Source organism: Leopardus geoffroyi, chromosome B1 (assembly GCF_018350155.1).
Source record: "Leopardus geoffroyi isolate Oge1 chromosome B1, O.geoffroyi_Oge1_pat1.0, whole genome shotgun sequence".
NCBI lineage: Eukaryota > Metazoa > Chordata > Mammalia > Carnivora > Felidae > Leopardus > Leopardus geoffroyi.
The window spans coordinates 175,391,851-175,404,148 of record NC_059327.1 but is presented as its reverse complement, the minus strand read 5'-3'; positions in this window follow the sequence as shown (position 1 = coordinate 175,404,148).

The following is a 12,298-nucleotide window of genomic DNA, read 5'->3' as shown; positions in this document are numbered from 1 at the left end:
GCACTAACATAGAGCATGTACAACTGTGAGTTCATACTTCCATAAGTAATTACTTCATCTGTTTTAAATATCTTCTACTTGATTTTTAAGCCAATTCCATCAGATGATCTCTGTATGTATCCTGAACCAAGATTGATTGAAGATATTCAGGCCACATGCCTTACACCCAACTCCAGTAGTTCAAGTACTTTGCAGTTTGGATTAATGTACAATAATTCTGGAAGGGTAGTGATCCTCGAATATATAGATTCCAGGTACCAGGCACTATTACACATTTTTAACACTTCTAATCCTCTCAGCAGGTTTGGAAGGTAGGTACTACCATTAGCTCCTTTCTTAACCAGTGAAGAAATGGAGACACAGAGTTTATTTCACCTAAGAACAGTAAGGGAGAAAGGATTTGAACCCAGATAATGTGGATTCAAATCCCATATATGTCTTAAGCACTGTGCCTCAGAGAAAACTTTTAAAGTTTTGGCTGGAAAGATATCTTTTCTAAGGCTGATTTTTGGGGGGAAATGATGTGCCTAATTTTCAGGCTCTCTCTTGGATTTCCCCAATGACATTTGTTTTCGTCACTATTGGAGTAGCTATGTTAGGGGATTTTGCATTACAGATACTAAGAAACTTTTCTTATTACTTTTGTTATTCCCTGAAGTTCCATTACCTCTCTGGAGGTATGAATTCCCTGAAGAGCCCATCATAGGGCCTTAGATACATTTTTGTTTCATTAAATTAAAGTACTCATATTCATTAGTTTAAACACTTGGTACTTTGTTAAAAGTTTTAAGAGTTGCTTTGAAAGTTTTACTAACTTTCTCACTACAAGCGAGCAGCCTGGTGGATGCCTACTGTAAGGCAGAGAAATGAGGAGTGTCAAACACGCAGTCAGTTAAATTTTACCAAAAGGTTATAAGATTGTGGAAATAATTTATTTTGAAATATAAGTTTTCCAGGAGCGCCTGTGTGGCTCAGTCGGTTAATTGTCTGACTTAGCTCAGGTCATGATCTTGCAGTTCATGACTTCATCAGGCTCTGTGCTGACAGCTCAGAGCCTGGAGCCTGCTTCATATTCTGTATCTCCCTCTCTCTCTGCCTCTCCCCTGCTCGTGCTCTGTCTCTCTCTCTTAAAAATAAATAAACATAAAAAAAAAAAAAAAAGATGAGTCCTATAGGGGACACCTCGGTGGGTCAGTCAGCTAAATGACCTTGATTCAGGTCCTGATCTCACAGTTCCTGAGTTTGAGCCACTTATGCTGATGGCTCAGAGCCTGGAGCCTGCTTCAGATTCTGAGTCTCCCTCTCTCTCTGCCCCTCCCCTTCTCACACTCTGGCTCTCTCTCAAAAATAAATAAACATTTATATATATACATATATATTTTTTTTCCAGAACTCATTAAATATTTTAAAACATGGTATGAATTGTCAAAAGGATAGAATTAGGCTGGTGGCAGCAGGGGAAAAAAAAAAGATGAATGAAGGAAGCAAATTTTGGGGCCAGTTTTAAAATCAGTGGGCCCCATGAACCTCGAAATTCTGATCTCAAAGCCTTCATCATTCTCTTGTGGTCTAAAAGAGTACATAATCTCTAGGGGTTTGCATCTCCCAGGAGAGAACACAGATACCCAAATCTAACTAAAGATATCAATTGTGTGAAAAAAAAAAAAACTTCACTCATACAACTTGAGAATGTACCATTCGATGAGAATTTTGTCTCTCCTGCTGCCCTGTACCTCACTTATTTTTTAGACTGGAAAATTTCAAAGATATAAAAGTTGAGATGTAAAAAAAAAAAAAATAATAAAAAGTTTTTCTATAAAACTAGTATTTCAGAAACTTATTTAGGTTCTAGAGATTAGAGTATTTCTTTGACACTGATACATATTCTACACTTTACTACTTCTGACATGGGGATTTATCTTAAGATGGATTGCTGCTGGCCAGGCAGTAGTCATAGTATAATTTGTCATTGCCTGTATATTCGTGAACCTGACCACACATGTTTATATCGTCGTCATTTCAGTTACTTGCACTGGCAATCCAACAGTCCAACACACGTTGAGTTGTCATTTACAATGTCTTTAGAAAGATTACACTAGGTTTCTGCAAAAAGTCAAGGAAACAGAACAATGTGATATTAGATGAAAATCTACATCTAATTCTCAAAGAGAATTTTTTATACGTATATAATAAAAATTCTAAGTGATTTGTGTTATGTCATAGTTTAGGTCACAGTGATTTTTTTTCTCATGGGTTAAAAAATATTCATGTATTCTAAAATACATTGCATTTTTTGGGTTCTTACATCCAGTAGTTTCACCACTGCTAACATAAATATCTAATTTTATTTTTCTATAGAAAAAAATTCATTAAGGAAAAACGATTATTAAAAGAAGTTCCAGAGAACCTAATTATTGTCAAATGGATTTGCAGATGAAATACATTCACAGGGTGTAAAATTATTACTTCCACTTTGTTGTGTCAATTGTTCTCACATATATTTCCAAAATTGAGTTTACTAAACACACCAAAAATTATATTTGTACTACAGTTTGAAAATGCTCTATACCTCCATTTTTTTCCCTTTTTGCTAAAAATGCTACCCTCGTGGTAGATAATTAACCTTGACAGTTCTTCTGACATCAAGAGACAAAAGGGGGGAGGGATTTAAAGAAGCAAAAGACAGAAAGGTTAGAAATACAAAAACAACAGCTAGAACTAGATCCCCTATAAAGCATTGAAATTAAACTATTAAAAAACTAATTTGAAAAGCATAGAATAATACCCATGTACAAGATGAAAACAAGGAGCGCCTGGATGGCTCAGTCAGTTGAGCAACAGATTCTTGGTTTTGGCTCAAGTCATGATCTCAAGGTTCCTTTTAAGACCCACACTGACAGTACAGAGTCTTCTTGGGATTCTCTCTCTCCTTTCTCTTTCCCCTCCTCCACTCAGGCATTCTCTCTCTCTCTCTCTCTCTCTCTCAAAAATAAATAAAATTTTAAAAAAATTTTTAAAAAGATACATGAAAAAGAAAAACAAGGAAAGGATTGATAAAACCTCCTACCACAAGACAACTGTCATAAAAGCAGAGGTCACAAACTAGCTGTGGGCAGCATGAAGTCCAAGTATCTTTCAGAAGCACATAGAGCTTAGCAATTTTTAATTAGTTTCCCAGATATAGAAGATTTTATATTAAAATACGGATTTTCAGCTTCTCTTCAAAAATCAGAATGTCTGATAACACTGAACTCCTATTCCCACAAAGCAAGTCTGAACCAACTGGAAGAATGGCTGCCCTTTCTGGATAAGACATATGTTCTCTAATCTGCTATAGTCCTATTCACCCTGTTTCTCCTTAAGGTTATAACTTCGGAGCTGTGGAGGTTGCAACTACGGGACATGGCCCGAAATTATGAGCTGTGGAAGACAGACTGTATGAGTGACAAACTATGGATTTCTGAAATGGAAGTCTTAGAAGTATACAGCCAAAGTCAAAAGTTAGTATATTAAGAATGTTTCATCAGCAGAAGCAGCAGCAGTGTGATCGTCAAAATAGCTAGTATCTATTGAGTTCTTAAAGTAAGTCAAATAACATGTTAAATGCGCTGTAGCTATTATTCATTCAACTAATTTTTGTAGATGCTGTAAGATATGATGAGTCACAGATGCCGAGACAAACATAGACATACTTCACTATCTTTTGGGAACTCTCAGTATGATAGCAGAGGCAGATACTACACAAATTATTACACAAATATATATGTATGTATATGGCACATGTAAATGCTATTACACACACATAGATATATATAACACATAGTATACATATGGTACATATACTACTTAGTATATCTATGCATGCATACATACACATTTACGTGTTTACATGTATATATAACATATACATGTATGATTATGTGTGAACCATATGAATCTGCTGATATTTGTCTATATTTAACCTCAGAAATGGTCACTGCGTAGGGTTTATATTAATACATTTAAATTGAAACTGGAAGAAATGTTTTTCTCCTATTCCCAATCTTTCCTTCATGCAGAGGGAATTTCTAACCCTCCCAGCCTCTCTTAGCTCCCATTTTTCACATTTTTACACGCTACCCTATGATAGTGGAGTACCCTATTTATTGGGTGTCTTTGGAAGAAGGGCCTGGCCACATGAGCCCTGCTTCTTTATCCCCTTTCTTGTAGCATGGGCTGTCGTCAGGGAGCCAGAATTCTGTGTTGCTCTTTCAAGCTGTAAGACCTATAGGAGGTTTAAATATATTCAGAGCTTCCAGAAACTGACATGTTGTCTCAAAGTAATATTTGACTCCTTGTCTGCCTGATTCCTGTAGATCTTCCCATTTATTTCAAACAAAGCACCCCGACATTTGTGGTATTAGGAATGAACAAGGTTATATGCAAGCATGCAAGCAAATAAAAAGGAGAAGGAATAATTTTTGATCAGTTTATCGGAAGAATCCTCTTTAAACAAGTGACGTTTACACTGAAAAGCAAAGGCTGGGTGGGAGTGAGCTATGTGTGCTCAGCTTGTGTGTGGGAGAGTACAGAGATAGGCTCCAGGCAGAGAAGAACATTTGTAAAACCTCAGATGCACCAAAAGCAGGAACTTTGGAGGAACTGAAATAAGTTCTTTGAGCTAGATAGTGAGCAAATTAGACAGGATGAAGTTGGAGGGACAGGCACACGCATTGTATATGGCCTTTTACACCATGTCTAAGTTTGGGGATCTTATCAGAAGTCATTGGGATGGCCATCTATCGGCTGAATACAATGAGATGCAGAAAGGTTAAACTGCAAGAAACTGCAGAAAGTTAAACTGCAGAAAGGTTATACTGTTGATAGCACACACATATGATTCCAGGGACCACTCTTTTAATTGCCCTTCTGTTCCTTCTGTCCAAAAGTAGTACACAGTCTAATCGGCAGAAATTTCAGGGTGTATGTGCATTTGTAGACTTTAACTTACCTATAACAGATATGACTGATGAATTCACCAGCTTGTTGAGGGATTTATAAAAAATGTTTGGTATTTATAATTTCATACCTCTAAGTTTGGGGAAACAAAATGGACAAATGAGTCGATACATCCTTCCAGTTTCTACAGAATTCTAACGTTAGGGAAGATTTAATCTTTTTAACTGCAGGCGCCCCTTTTGTGTTACATAAGCAAGTTCAATCATTTCCCCCCAAAACAGGTAACTCAACATAGATTGGAGGAAGGGAAACAGAGGATAAGAAGGTCTGAGCACTTCATGAAAGAGTGTTGGTAGGTAGATTGGACAATGAAGACACTGAGTCACTCTCTCTACATCTAAGAGTGTCACAAATGGACATGTGATTTAAAGCTTCATTCATCACTGACCTCATGTACAGTTTGGACACTGGTTACTAGCAACTTCTATGCTATCAGTGTCTGCTGTTCTTACTCTACAAAAAAAAAAACACACAAAAATCCGTATATCCTGTTTCTCTGTCTGAAAAGGTAGTATTCTCAGTTTCTTTAAAACACATTTTTTAGAAAAGATATCTATCTGCCATTTGATCATTTTCTCTGTGTGAAATATGACATACCATCTCAGTTATACCAAACAGCAGGTGCGCAGACCTTCAAAGACCTAACTCTCAACTTTGCATTTCCTTCACTCCACATGGCTTCTGCAGCATCCTGTGTAATGGTTTTGTATTTTTTCCTGTGGAAACTCTCCAACCCGCACTACTTCAGCTTCAATCTGGTTTAGCGATCAGAATACAGGGTGTCTGCTCAGTACATTTTGCAAGCATATTAAGGAGACCATGGCAGTCATGCTTGGTTGAACTTCTCTTCTTTCACTTGCAAAGGAACTACTACTCATGCATTCATTCAGCCATGAATGCTTGGCTTTTTTATTATAGTTACTAGGACACTGAAAAAGGAGTTTTTTGTTTTTATTTTTCATTCATCTCCACAAGAAAGAAAGAAAGAAAGAAAGAAAGAAAGAAAGAAAAGAAAATAACACAGTACTGGATGGAATCAGTCACTTGTCTTTATGCCCCAACGAGGGACGATTTCTACTAAACCTATAATTTTTAAAAAGACACCAATTTAATGCATTAGAATATCTTCATAAAGTGCCAAGTGCATTTTCAAATAAAAAGCACATTTGTACAACTATCAAATGGGTAAATATTTTTATTGAATCGGCTGAATTCAATAGGCAATAATCAAACATAAAGAACTTTAGTTTCTCTTTCATTGTCCCTTCCAAACTGTGCTTTCAGATTTACTCTACTCATGAATGAAATACAGGGTGGATTCCTTACATTTTCTGATCTGTGTCATTGAAAAGAATAGTCTAATTTATGTGCTCTAGCACAACAGACTAACTCCAATCTATTTCATTCAATATAAAACATACTGTTCTCCATTACCACCCTCTTTCCCACAAGCCTGCTTCAGTTCTATCATGCTTCCTTGGGGTGGTGGGGAGGGAAGGATTAGAGGACTAGACATATTTCTCTCAGTTGCTCACCTTTTCCCTCATCTGCTAACTGCTGCATCAGACCCCTCAAGGATCAGGTCAATAGGAAAAGGAGATTGAGAGGAAAGGTTGTCTCTTAAGTGGTGGGTGCAGTTGTAATTTTCTGGCTTTTCCTCTCCTAGTTTTTCCTAACTCTCTCCCACTCTGCCACCACCCCCACCCCATAGCCACTGCTGGAGTCAGGATTCTAATGGATGCTCCAGAGATGCTGGAAATATTTCCTCTCAGCCAGCAGCTTTTGACACCTCTCGTCAGGCCCTTCCTGGTAAATTAAGTTTCTTCCACTAGACTGAGTGCCTACTTCAGACCTTTCATACAGTCCACAGTCTTCAGCAAATTTTAAGATACACAGATGGCATTTACTACAGATATGTGAACTCTTGTCCTTTTTTCAAAGCTGAAGCTCAAACTGCTGCCCATACTATATTAAACATGGCTAAGAATAGTAGGGAAGAGTCAGTGGACAAGTGTATCATTTGAGAGAGACAAGTTGTAAGAACACGTCACTACATCCACAAGGCTGGAGTCTTTAATTTTTTACAGGAGCCCAGGCATCTGTGCATGTGTGGGTGGTCATACTTATTAAATACTACCCATATTTATTAGTGCTGGGGTCATCTTTATTAACTATCCACATGCAAGTTCAGTGCATAAACTGTCTCTCATAATCCTCATACCAGCTCTATGAATTGGATTCTATTATTAGCCTCATTTGATAGATGAGGGTACTTAAAGGTTTAAGAGTTTAACTTGTCCAAGGTCACATACCTTATAAATTGTAGAGCTGGAACTCAGCTTAGTACCATTGTCAGATGCATAGGTCTTGCTCACCACAATTACCACATCAGGCCACCTACCCTTGGGACCGGACTGTGATTAGTTTAAGCAGTGACTAGAGCTGGGATATTTAAATGGATTCTTGTATCCATTGCCAAAGGTTTGCCCAGATAACAGACTTTGACAGCAGTTGTCATCTCTGTGTTATGGATAGAAATCTTTCACTGAGTGAGGTGTTTCCTGGGTACAGGCCTATACATGACTGTAATCTTCCAATTAAACAATGCAAAACAATAACAAGACCCAAGACTTCAAAGTCATCCATCTACCCCCTCACACAACTTCTTTCATATAGCATCAATAATCTACTCAACAGTGTTCTGATTAAAATTTCTTCTCATAGTTAATGAAATTTATAGTTTACTTAGTTATGATTTCTAGGAATCTAGCTATGCATTTTAAATTCCAGTTTATAGGTTCTTTGTGGCATCTCTGAACATTGGAAATAATCATATTATTTACAGTAGCTTGTGAGAAAAAATGGGTTCAGGTCATAACATTATTAAGCAGGTCATCCACAAGAACATGAATATCATGGTGAGTTCAGAGCACATAGATTTGCTTCATAGGCAGGAGAGCATACCAAGACTTTGAAAACATTAAGGTTCTTGACTATTAGGCCTACAGGGGTCTCAGTGGCAAGATTCAATGGAAAAAGAGAAAACCAGAATTTGGCCTGAGGACAGACCCAGGGAATAGTCATTATTTTAACATATAATGCCAAAAGGGTGAAAGGAGTAAAGATAGATCCCAGAAAGCATTTGACTATTGACTTAATCTGATGGGATGGTTATGCCAGCAGAGAACCCATGCAGTTCTCCAAAGGCCCTGCTTAAGTCAGTCATAAAATTAGCAAATCCAAACTAAGGTTTTGTATTAGGTCTACATAATGCTTTATGAAAACTAGAGTATTTGTTCAAGTTTGAAAAATGGTTTCATCAATACTCTCTCCTAGAGATTTATGACATACATTATCATAATAAAGTCTTTATGGGAATCCTGCAACACACACACACACACACACACACACACACACACAAAGACCAAACCTGTTTAATCTTGCCTAATTTATGATTTCCCAGGTCTGTCAGATCAAGAGACCATCTTTTTTGTATAACACGTTTAGTTTGCTGAACCACACTTTCAGTAAAGCTGGTACAGTTAATTAAGGGAACCCCACATCTTATAGGTAAAGCTCGAAGAACATTATTGACTGCTGCTTCTTACAGCAAAACTATTGAGAATTTTTTGGTCAAAATGAGTTACAGGAAATTATCTTTAAAATATTTCCAGTGTACAGCTATTCTAAATGTCTGCTCAAGATCCGAGACCTCAAGCTGGAAACAAGGGTGACAAACTCAAATGAAAATCATAGGGCCTCCAGGATATGGGCCTCAGTTGAAGGTCTGTCTACCTCTTCATGGAAATGAAATACGATATCCTTATGACTAAAAATCAATTCTGGAATCCAATTCTACTCACAGCTGAGGGTAAAGATCACAAAGTTTATACCACAGAAAAATTTAACCTAGAAAATTTGTGAGTGGATGGTAGCAAATGCTGATATAAGCCTTAAAAGAGCTAGTAAAGTACCTTATGACCTATAACTAATTTAACTAGGTTAATTAGTGACATAACTTATAGAGAAATTCTTGAAATAGTTATTTGCCAAAAATAACAATATAATTGAATGGGTTGACATACAGGTATAACAATAAGACTAGATAATATTTTTGAAGGCTTAATTTGAGTCAATTACAGAGGTGAGCACTTCCATGGATTAAGTGTGTTGATCCTCATAGAAGCCCACATTTTATAGAAGGGAAGGGAACCTGAGGATAAGAGACATTAAGGAATTTGCTCAAATTCATAGTGGCGATAAGTAGTTGAGTCAGAATTCGCACTCTATTCAAAAGCCCAGTATAGGATTTTTACGTGTTTGGGTTTTATGCTTCTTTGGATGTAACAACAAGAGACAAAATAACAGTCCCCTAAATAATACAGAAGCTTCTTCCTCTCTTAGTTCACATAAAAGTATTTCAGAACTGGATCAAGCTCTTGATCAACATTTGGAATTTATCTCATAGCCAATTATGGCTGCTCTAGTTCTCATCATCACATCCACATCCCAGCTGGTGAGAAGGGGAGAAGAAAATGCACAGTGTCCTTTTTTATAGGCCAGACCTAGAAACTGTACATTATTTCTACCCATAACCTATGGCCTAAAACTTAATGAAATAGTTATGTCTGGCTTATGGGAGGCAAAGAAATGAAATCCTTATGCTGGGTATCCATGTGCTCAATTAAAATTGCATCATTCTTGGGGCGCCTGGGTGGCGCAGTCGGTTAAGCGTCCGACTTCAGCCAGGTCACGATCTCGCGGTCCGTGAGTTTGAGCCCCGCGTCGGGCTCTGGGCTGATGGCTCAGAGCCTGGAGCCTGTTTCTGATTCTGTGTCTCCCTCTCTCTGCCCCTCCCCCGTTCATGCTCTGTCTCTATCTGTCCCAAAAATAAATAAACGTTGAAAAAAAAAATTAAAAAAAAAATTGCATCATTCTTTTTATTAAATGAATAAGGGGAGAATGACTATTTGGGGAAAACTAGCACTTTTTGTCACAGTCATTAGCTACAAGCTATTTAATTATGGATCCCTACCCAAAACTGTATTTTAGGTTTAGAATAGTTTATGTTAGGCAATCTTTTCTGCTAGAAATTGAATAACAGAGCCAGTTGGCTGGAATGGTGTGAAGTCTGAGTCAACAAAAATTCTTTCTTCATATGGATGGGAGAGGGTGGATCTTTCTGGCATGATGGAAGATACATCAAACATCTTCAAAAGTATTATAAAGTTGTTAGAAATTATTGTTGGATCCACCTAGAGATAAAAAATACTTGTTATGTCTCTACAGTGTTATTAAGATATAGATTGTGTTAAAGCATAAAAGATCAACATTAAGCTCATGCAGATGAGTCCATGAATGATACATGTCTATAAGGGTCAAGGAATAGTCATTTAAACTACTGACAGTCTCATTTATTTCTACTGGATTAAATGCATCATAAAGAAGAAAACGAAATACAAGTGATACTAAATACTAAATAGAGGTGACATCATAGGCAATAAAGAATACTTATTCTAGCTAAATACACATATGAAAGCCATCAGGCTTTCTATGAGATTACCTATGGACAATGTGTGAGAGATAAATCTATATTACAGCAATCCATTCTAAAATCTGTGAGGATAGAACGCATCAAAAAAATTTCACAGAGAGGTGCCTTCCTGGCTCAGTTGGTGGAGCATGTGACTCTGGATCTCAGGGTTGTAAGTTCAAGCCCCACATTGGGTGTAGAGATTACTTAAAAATAAAATCTTTAAAAAAAAAACTCATAGAAATTTCTATAAATGATCATTTTCCTTTGGAAAAAAAGTATTTTAAAAAAAAGCTCTGGAACCACACAGAAATTATTGCAACTATCACAAGTAAATGGCTCAATGTTTAAATACCAAAAATTTTCCCACATTTTGCTTATTAGAACTAATAAACACTAATGCATAGTGAATTTACCACTTTGAACAAATTAAGTCAATTTTTAAAATCTTGTCTTTATATAGCTCTCACCTATACAGAGTTCTGATATCTTTTAAATTTCTGTATTTTCATTTACCTTTCTTTTCTTTTTTTATCTTTTCAAATATTTTCCCAGGCATTCACTTTTACTGAGAAGAGCACTGCAAATAGCTACGTGTCATTTTTTGTTAGAAATTCACAGCTTTCAAATTCCTTTCATATGCAATTTTCATTTACTCTTTGGAACTAATGCATATTAATGCAAAGTACAATATCTTATTAGAGATATCTGAAGCTCAATACATTTCTTAATTTTCTCTTATTTAACTAGTGAAATCCAGAAGTTCTGATTTATGATCATTTTAATTGTATGGAAGTTCTTCATGTACTCTGGAGCCTCCAAAGCATTAAATGTCACTCCACACCTTTTCTAAGTTCTTTGGTGCCATAAATATCATTTCAAGGAAAGTAGGTTTTGTGTTTCCTGGGAGACCAGGTACCCACAGCAATATTCTTCAACAAATAAAGGGCACATTTATTCTTCTTTCAATATTATAAAACTTGGGAGAAAATTTTGTATTAAATCCTAAGAATCATAGACCGTGTAAATATATATATATTTTACATTTATAGTGGTGACCTCTGCTTGGAACCTAGGTATTTTTATCTTTGTATTTGGATAAGTTTGGGTGCATCTGGAGGTTCTATGCCAGTTTTGAAAATCTTTTTGTAGCAGAAGACTCCTTTGTCCAAATGAAATCTTCAGAGGAAATGAAAATGAAACAAATAAAATTGATGATAATCTGGTTGAAGGAGGGAAGGCATGGGGGTGGGAGCTCTTCCCCTCCGTGGAAGTGTGGGTAATTCTAAGTACTTCACTCTACCAGTGACACAGATTGCCCTTCAGCTCAGCCCATGACTCAGACCTCTGCCATACGGTAGGACTTGTCATAAAATAGACGCTAAAAGTGAAAGCCGTGCTGTACAATCTAAAAGATACTGAGAACCCAACACAAAAATAACATGTAAAGTACATTAAAGAAAGCAGCCCTGGAGAGTGAAGGTTGTATTATGCCGGAAATTTCTGGAGCAAAGAATGGCCACAGTCTACTGAGCAGCAAAATAAGTAGGATGGATCACCATTTGGACCTTCGAGGAAGACCTCACCTTTGACGCTTATCAGCAGGACCAAAGTTTCATCACAGCTTTCAAGGCTTGGGCAATAGACATCACAAAAAACCTGAGAAGTAGAGGAAACTGCAGGTGCCCCATAGTAGCTGACAGGGTGTTTCTTGAGGACATGTAAAGCAACCCTTTAAAACACTCTTAAATAGGGGAGGGGAAGAAG